The sequence below is a fragment of the Propithecus coquereli genome, unplaced genomic scaffold (assembly GCF_000956105.1).
Source record: "Propithecus coquereli isolate 6110/MARCELLA unplaced genomic scaffold, Pcoq_1.0 Scaffold51, whole genome shotgun sequence".
NCBI classification, from domain to species: Eukaryota; Metazoa; Chordata; class Mammalia; order Primates; family Indriidae; genus Propithecus; species Propithecus coquereli.
In genome coordinates, this window is record NW_012150952.1 from 3,977,269 (window position 1) to 3,987,017 (window position 9,749).

A 9,749-nucleotide genomic window follows, 5' to 3' on the forward strand; every position below is an offset into this window, starting at 1 on the left:
TATGCATGCTGCCTGAACACTCCTGCCCTTTGCACTTGCGTGCTTTCTGCAGGCCCTGTAAGACTGATGCTGCTTCAGTTGCTCTCTGATATGCAGCAGAAGTTGTGAATTTACTATTGGAAACACAGATTCTTGTCTTAGTAAAATGACTGCAGACTGCTTTATAGACTATTTTTACCAACTTTCATTTGACTCAATGTACCTATTCCTATGCCTTTTGAAAACTCAGCCCCCATTGTTATGGTAATGATATGAATCTTGGCAGGTCCTTGTGGTTAGAAAGAGGACAAGGCAGAGACGCACAGCAATTTCTGGCTTTCTAGAAGGGCTGGTGAACAGGGCATACTCTTCCCTTTCAGTAGCATGAAGGAGAATCTCATTGCCATCATTCCTGTTGTCGTACTGCCTGCTTGCTGGAGCCTCATGTGCTCGCTCTCTCAACAAATGTATTGAGCTTCTACTATGTGCCAAGTACCATTCTTGACATTGCAGTTACAGCAATAAAAAACAAAAACAGATCTCTCATGAAGCTTATGTCATTTGAGAGACAGGTAATAAGCAAAGTAAATATGTAAAATGTACAGCTTATTCAGTGGTGACAAGTGGTATGGGGCAAAATAAATGAGAGAATAAGAGTAGGAGACAGGGGTATGTTTGAAAAAAGACCCGAGGGGAGTGAGAGGACAGGCATTCAAGGTGAGAAAATTCTAGGTAGAGGGAACAGCAATTGCAAAGGCCTTGAAGCAAGAGAAGTTCCTGGAATGTTCCCGAAACAGCAAGAGGCTGGCGTAGCTGTGAGGCCAGAGTGAACAAGGGAGAGTACTAAGATACAAAGCCAGAGAAGTTATGAAGGCCAGATTATATAGTGCCTTGACACTGGGTTTTTATTTGAAAGAGATGTTAAAGCATTGCAGAGTTTTGAGCTAGGGAGACCAATGATCTCACTTAAATTTTCATAGGATCACTAAGTACAAGAAAAATATGAGAACAAGGACAAAAACAGGGACACCAGTTAGAAAGCTATTATCTTAATCTATAGGAGAGGTGATGGTGATTTGAATACATGGAGTAGCAGTGGATGAGATGAAAAGTGACTGGATTCTGGATCTATTTGAAGGTCGATGCAACAGGAGCCACTGTCAGATAAATGTGGATGTGAGGTAAAGAATGGAGTTGGAGATGACTCTAAAGTTTGAGTGTGAGCAAGCAGAATAGCATTGTCCTTAGCTGGGAAAGAAGAATATGTAAGAGCAACAGCTTGGGGTTGGGGGGTTGTTGATCAGGAATTCAGTTTTGGACATATTGAGTATGAGATTCCTTTTCAACATCTAGGTAGAAATGTTAAGTAAATGAACTTATTTGTCTGAAATTCATGGAAAAAATCTTGCTGGAGATGTACATTTGGAAGTGATAAGTTCATAGATGATATTTAAAGACAAGAAACTGGACAAGATCACCAAGGAATTGAAGGTAAATAGAAAAGAGAAGAGGACCAAAGACTGAACTTAGGGACACTTGAATTTTAACAGGTTGGAGAGATTGTAGAAAACAGCAAATGAGACTGAGGGTAAATGGACATGATAGCATGTTTTCTGTCATGGAAACCAGGTAAAGAAAGTGTTTCTGGGGATGAAGTGACTCAAATGTGCCAATGCTTTTGATATGTGAAGTTATGATGAAGATTGAGAAATTACCACTCTCTGTAGTCCCAGGTACTTGGGAGGCTGAGACAGAAGGATCACTTGAGTCCAGGAGTTTGAGGTTTCAGTGAGCTACGATGATGCCACTGCACTCTAGCCAGAGTGACAGAGCAAGACTCGTTAAAAACCAAGAGGAAGGGAGGAGAGAGGAGAGAAGAGAAAGAAAGAAAAGAAAGAAACAAAAAGAAAGAAAGAAAGAAATTACCACTGGATTTACCTTTGTGAGGGTATTGATCAACTTGACAGTGACAACTTTTGTGAATTGGTAAGATCACAGCCTAAATAAAATAGGTTCAAGAGAATGGGAGGAGAGAAATTGGGGACAAGTGTAGACAATTCTTTTAAGGAATTTTGAGGTAAAGGGCAGGAATGAAATGGAAAAATATCTAGAAGGGAAAGAATCAAGATAAAGTTTTTTTTTTAAGTAGAAAATATAATAATTGTTTACTAATGGGAAAATTCCTGTTAAGAACAAATTGTTAATGTGAGAGGGGTACACTGTTGTCTTGTGCTTGATTAGATGAGGGGATATGGAACCTATTCAACATATGAAGGGATTGGCATTAGCAAGGAGTGTAGACAGGTACTCTAAAGGAGGCAGTAGGAAAAGTCAAAGTAGTAATATTTCAGTAAAAGTGGGGGTAGGTGAGTCCATGTGGAAGGGGCTCATAGAAGTTAGCTTCTTATTGCTTTATTTTTCTCAGTAGTTTCCTATTTCACTGAGGGTGAGGATAGGGGAGGTAGTTTTGCAGATTTAAGAAGATACAAAGTATTTGTCTAAGAGAATCTGATAGCATTAAGGACACTCTCAGGGTTACTGATCCTTAATGTAATGTGAGACCAGCCACATGGCTGTATATTTTGCTCCGGTCATGTTCAGGACCACTGTACAAGTGCAGAGTAGATGTATAGTTAGATTTGACTGGACTTGGGGTTTTGCCAAATGTGAATGATAAAGCAAGAGAGGGGACAAAGGAGTTGGGGGTGTATGAAATGGAGTAATTAAGGTGCACATCCACAGAATTTAAGTTGGATGTAGAAGCAAGTGAAAATACAATTGTGTAAGGGGTGGTGTAAAGAAGGAAGTCTCATTGGTGTGGAAGGATTGTTTGATTTGGTGTCCTAAAGAAAATGAATTGGAAGCATAGACAATGTGAGAGTGGAATACATGGAATTGAATTTAGGGTACTATTATGGAATGCATTTCCTAAGATGAGAGGATAGAAGGGAGCTAGGTTTAAGGATATCATGAGTGATTAGGCCATGTGTGCACTCTTCAGAATTGTCTGGCTGAGTGGCCCGCCAGTGGCTGAAACTTGGTACCCCTCCATTTGGCTAGCCTAGTGCTGTGTGTTGGGGCTGGGTCTACCTGGAGGAAAGATTGCCTTTTCTTATTTGCATAAAGCTGTGGTAAAGGCTGGTGGTGGCCACTGGCATAAGATATTAGAGAACCATCTGCATGGATATTGAAACACAGTCATGATAGAGGTAGCATGGACAAGATGTGATATTAATATTTAGGAGCTAAAATCGTCAAATATGAAGGAGAGTAAGGATAAGTACAGTAAGGAGGTATAGTCTAATGACATGAGCCATGACACTGGAGGCAATAAAGGAGCCAGGGAGGGAGAGTGGTCTTGGAAGGAACAGTGAGGTGCATATAGGCCACCTATTCCATTTCGAGGCCCAGTGTACAATAGGTGTGTTCATAGGAGACAAGCCGGGGTTTGTACATCAAATGTGAAGGGAGTGTTCAGAGATAAGATGAAGGTTACAGGAAATTTTGCCAGTGACTAATCCTGAATTCCAGAGGAAACAGTGGGAGAGTTTTAGTAGTTGGGAAAGGGCAGGAGATGGCAGGAGAGCCAATAATTAAACCAAAGCAGGAATAAGCAAACTCTCCTAATTTGAAATATGAATAAGTACCTCACAAAATAACACATACCCACACATATCCAGCTAATGTGACCAAAATTAGATTTCCTGGCCTTTCCTTTGAAGTTGCATTCGGGAAATTGCTTTGTGGAATCACTGAAAGAATAGTAAATTGCTTATTTCCTTGAGTATTCCTTGACTTGCTCACTTTTGCATCTTACTGCAAACCACAACTGCTTCTTGTAGGACAAGTATATTTCCTATCCTGTGTAAGTACCGTATACCTCTGTGTGTAGCCCATCAGTTTAGCCTCAGGATGCATTTTCTAAGCTAGATATTGAAAATATATTGAATTCTTTATTTTATTTTATTTTTTTTACCAGTGAGGAAGCAGGGAGTTTAAATGTCTCATGCAAGTCTTAAGCCCAGGTGTGTGTGACACCAAAGGCCAGGCTGTAGTCACTCTGACACCCTGCATAGAAACCACAGGGAACACTTTTTAACCTGTGGTCATTGGTACTGTTTGCCTTTCCAACATTATTCCAAATCCATTCTGATCATAAATTTAAGACTTTGACAAAGAGGAAACCCTGGCTTGTCTAGATGAAGCAATAGATTCCAGGAAACTGAACTGTTTTAGGTGATTTCCTTGCTTACTGTGTTTCTAATACATATTTGAACCAAAAGTTAGAATGGACATACTTTCCACACTTCTTACAGCTGTACAAATATACTTTGAAAGTCTGATCAGAAAGAGAAGGTAGAGTATATGTTTGGATATGTGTGAGGGAGCAAGAGAGGCGTGGGGGAGAGAAAGGTAGCAAGAGGGGAGGGGAAGAGGGCAACATGTGTTTTTCTATCTTTATTCCCCTCCCCCTCTTCTGTTCCTCCTTTGAGATGAAAGAGTGGTGAGTATTGAGGTGAATCATAGCCATCAGTTCACAAGATACCCTTGATACATAGAAAGAGTAAGTCTCTGCTACCAGAGTTATTTCAAATTAATAAAGACTGACACTGGCTGCACTATTAAGGGAGTAAGAGAAGTATTTGAGAAGAAAGCATTTTGCGAAAACTGGTAAGAAAGAAATCTTAGCAGCTTGATTCCAGCCCTTAACATTTGAGTCCTTAGGCAGAGTTAAGATAATGGTAGTAATGCTTTAGTCCTCTTCTTGGAATCAGTCAGCCAAGGAAACATTCTTTTACAATAGGAGACGCTTTGCCAAGATATTTTAAGTTTTGTTGAAAAATTTTACAATGTGGGAATCATGGTGCATTATTGATAGTGGAATTTACAAGCACAGAATTATGGTTATACGTGTTTCTTTGACTTCTGAGCAGTTTCTCAAGTTATTAAGAATTCTCTGGACTTGAGAAAGTAAATTGTTCAAATTTTACAAGCTAGGCTTTAGAAATCAAAGAGTGATTTAGGTGAATCACTTGATATATCTGTGTTGACAACCCATGACCATTTATGCCTATAAGTATAAATCTATGTCACCCAAAGAAAATATTATGAATTTTATGGTCTATTTTAGTCTGAGATTTATGGGTATGTTTGTGTCTGAGTCGTTTTCTGATCATATACATTGGTATATCATGAGTTTCCTCACACATATTAAGTTGACTTACAATGTGTTGCTGGTCTGCAGAGCCCATACATATTTTATGTGAAAGGATACCATCAGTAGACAGTCTTCACCCTCTTCATCCTCTATCTATAAATTGTTATTAGGAAGAAAAAAATGTGTTTCTCTTTTTGTGGTCCTAATATATTTCATCTTTAAAATAAACAGCAACCATCCTATTTATATTTTTAAAATCAGGAAACCAGAAAATGTACAGTCTTCATCCACAGAGATCAAAAACAGTTCTGCTTGCTATTAACCCTAATGGTTTTCAGGGAGGAAGCAGCTCTCTAGCGAGGGAATTAGTATTTTAAAAGTCTGTGTTGAGGGAAAAAAAATATAAAGAGAACATGTGTCCTATGTTTTAGACCTTAGATCTCAGGGTAAATAATGATTCCAACATTGGAGGAATTTTATATGGTCCTTTTTCATTATTCTTTATGGCCAGTTTTATAAGTGGGTTTCTGATTGTGTGATTCTTGGCAGAGTTATGTTAACTTAATGAAACATTATTCAGCTCACTCTTTGTTTTCCCTGGCTCAGAGGCCACAGTTTGAGGGGTCTTTTATCAAAAGTGAAAAGTACTTTAAGGTGGCCTGAAGTATGTGGATAAGATCTCGATGAAGACATCAATTGTGCAGAGATGAGGAGCTTTGTGGAGAAAGTGAGGAGTATACTAATAAAGGTTCAGGCACCACGGGGAATAATCATACTGACAATTTACCAGGCAATTTTATACAAAAGGAAGGGAGAGAAAAATGAGGGTGAAGTTGGAGTCGCGAAAGGAGTGTTTTTAGTAACTTTTGAAGATGTTGCCCACCACCTTGGTGTCTCCTTCCTCATGGTATTACTGGTCTTGTTTTGCTGGAGACTTTTCAGTAGCTTGCCTGTGAATATTCTAGTATGATTTTCCACAGGATAGTATGTATCTGCATCTTCGTGCTCAGGGGGCGGAGGGATAGGAAGGTGTTGATAGGCTTCAGAGTGTTCATGGATGAAGACAACATGGTATGATCAACTTCTGCCTGGCAGCCATTCCTAAGAATCTTGCAGGTGAGGGAAGGAAATTCCTTTGGTGTCTATACCAGGTCCCCTGATTTGGGGGGAGATTAAGCTAATTTATGTTTCGGCCAACATCTTCACATTTTAGTCAACAGCTTTGTTAGCTCACAGAGACACCTGCTCTATGTTGGTGGCCTAGAGAAACTTAAGTATGTGAAAAGTATGTTGTTTTAGTTACACATGGAAGAAAATGCAAAGGAAAGAGAATACTCTTCACCATTGGCAGGATATAAAACTTCCTCTGCCCACTCTTTCTCATTCTCCCTTCTTTCATCCCAGCCCACAGAGTACACAGTTCACGAGAAGGAAAAGGGCTTTCAAAAGATCATGCAGCCCTGGGTAGCATCTCATGTCAGTGTTTTACTTAAACGAGTCAATTCAGTACGATGTTATTCTACTAAAATAGATGTCCGGAAGAACAGAAATCTCACAGTCTCCCTTATATCTGTCCTTCTGTGTTTTTGATAACCTTTATAGTGAAGAATTTTTTCCTTTTATTGAAATCTTTTGTGCTTTTAATTAAACTAATTTCCTCATTTTTTTCCCTCTTTGATGATGGAGAACAGCTGGTTACCCCTTCATCTTCTCCAAATGACTTATCCGAACTCTTTCAAACATTACTTATTGGTACTACTTTTCATTTCTTTCATCCATTAGGGACCTCTCTTTCTTACATATTTCTCCTTGAACTGTGAACTTTGCTCTTGTATAAATGGATTTTGGCCAGCTTTAAGAGTACAGAGATATGAAGGAAAAAAAAAGTTTTAAGTGCAGATAAAATGACCCATTTAAGTGTACTTTCTCCTCTTTTCTTCTGTTATGAATGAAATATTTCATAAGACAGAGATGAAGATTGGGAAAAGAGTAGTATCTCACAGCAAAAAGAAACTCCCTCTCAAATAAAAACAAAAGTAAAGGTAAGCCTCCAATTACTCATCTTAACTAGCCAATTTTCTGTTTAATTTATATAATCTGTGATTGTACATTATGAACAAAGCACCCATGTTCTTAAAAGGAAAGTGCTTTTTCATTGATGCCAGATGATAATCCATTCTCTCTTTTGTCTTTAAAGTGACAGTGTATAACACTTACCCTTGACCCATGCCAACCTCTTGCTGATATCCTTCCTGTCTACTTTTTTCTGTTTCTCGTTTTCTAAGTTGATTGCTTTATTTCTGTGCAGCTGTTTCAGGAACCTGGTGCAGCATGGGAGATCACAGGTGTTGTGCCAGTGTAAAATAAATAGGCTTTAATGTTTTCTCCCCCACACAAGCAGCATAGAGTGTTATTACTCTCCGCCACTCTGAGAGAGAAATCCTTATTGATTCTATGGTAGAAGGAGGTTGGTGGTTAAAGGTTGGTAACTATAAGATATCCTTGTCCTGCTAAATGTATTTATTATTGGTTTGAGTTTTCTCTTTTCTCCTCTGTATTTGAAGAGATGTTTTATGGATATCCAGAGATATTAATATAACTAAGTTGGCCTGGCTAGAAAATTGAGTACTTGTAGGAGGGATTCCTTTAGGTACATCTTCAGTGTGTAAAAATGTTCTTCCTAGTTACCTATGGAACTTAAGTGTTCTATCCAGTGCAAACCAAAGTGTGTGTGAACCACGTGTAGACATTGTAATGAAGTTGTGGTATATCCAGTTTTGTGCCAGGTGAACATCATTTGCAGCATCTTATATCACCCTCAAAATTGTTAAGGTGTCTAGCATGATTCCACCTTGTAAAAACATTTCTTACAAATTATTATCTGATTCACCATTCCTCTTGGTTCATTTTGCACTTTTTTTTTTTTTGGAAACCTCTTCTGATTAAGAAGACTTCATTCAGCTAATGAAGCAAGTTATAAAATAGAGTAAATATTTCAGTTGTACTAGGTATATTTTATTCATAGAAAATATTCTAAATATTATCAAGAGTGTCAATACTTATAATGTTTAATTACTTGTTCTATGAACGTTTCTTAGGGAAAAAATGCTATTTCCATCGTTTTATTGCTAGTATTGCTCTATTTAATGGCTGGCTTTTCTTGGCATCTCATATTGTTGGAATGTTTTCTTTTAATGCAACAAGGAAATTTGCTTAAACCCAAATATCCATACCTATCTTGGCACAAGGAATGTTTTTAAAGAGGGCAGCTCTCCTTCTACAGAATACAAAAAGGATTAAAGAATTACCTTTTTATTTTTTTCCTGAAAGAAATGGAGTCCAGGAAAGATTTAATTGGGGTTAGAAGGGTTTCCCTGTATTTCTTTAAGTCTTTTATTTTTTTTTATTTTCAATTTTTGGCATGCATTTTGTTGCTGGATATATTGAGAATATCTAATATACACAATTTCAAATGTAAGTACTGCATGTAAAGCATATTACTATTCCAAACATAAGCTTTTTTGATTATTTGCCATTTGGAAATACTTTTCAATTATTATTGATCTTTCAAAACAAATATTAGTTATCACTATTAAGTTTTCTAGGCATGGTCTTTTCCCCAGGTATAATTAATGGTTCTATACCATTGTTCTTTGAAAAAAAAATTTTTTTTAAGCTCTGTGGCCTCAAAATTAGGTCTTGGATCCTGTTTACTGTTTTTCCCCCTGAATCTTATACAGTGATTAGTGTGAAGAAAAGTGCTCAGTAAAGGTTATGTGACTGAATGAATGATTGATAAATAAGCAAATAAGCTTATTCTAAGACCCAACCCTCTTTTAAAATGTTATTGAATTCTAGCAGGGGGCCACAGTTTTATTCTTAATATACAAAAATGTATTCTTTGATTTTAAGTTTTTATTCATAAAAACTTTTTAAAGCTTGTATTATGTGTCAGGATCATTCATACAGTTACTTGTTGTGATTTGAGAGTGTCTGGTTTGATTGTTCAGAAAGTTCAAAGGGAGTGTTTGGAGGGAGAACTGATATAAATGGAATTGGCCAAAGGATAATCCCCTCCTTGTTTTTATTAGACCTTTGAACACGAGTTTCGTCGGAGAGCTTGTTACTTATTGGGTAGCTCAGTGGGACACACGGCAATTAATGGTACAAAATATCTGTGTTGCAGTGACTGTGTAAAGTATGGATCCTGGTCTGTGTTGTGGTTCTGCACCCACACAGCTTCTGCCATTTTTATGTAAGCATTGTGATTTCTAATTTCGACTTTTAAATTTTATTTTTATTTCCCATGCAAAACAATAAAACCATGACTTTCCTCTTAAAATAAGGCAATGAGTAAGGATAGCAAAGGGAAATACATCTGCAGTTAGTGGCAGGTCATACAACTTCCCACCGACTTGTGTAGGAAGGTCTGCGGTTTGGTTTTCATATTTTTCCCTAATTGACTTTAGAATAATTGAAAAAATAATTTATGAAGGCTTCTGTTTTCAAATTTAAAACAATTCATTTTTAGATATGCTTTTCCATAAAGAAAAGCAGCTTGGCTGACCTCTGCTTTCATGAATTCTTATTAAAAATCATATTTGAAAGTTAA

General features: G+C 37.5%; 1 protein-coding gene across 1 annotated transcript in view; it reads left to right on the forward strand.

Moving 5' to 3' along the window:
• Positions 1-9,749, forward strand: part of LOC105820148 (putative Polycomb group protein ASXL3) — a 110,360-nt gene that overhangs the window by 76,159 nt on the left and 24,452 nt on the right. The window lies entirely within an intron of this gene.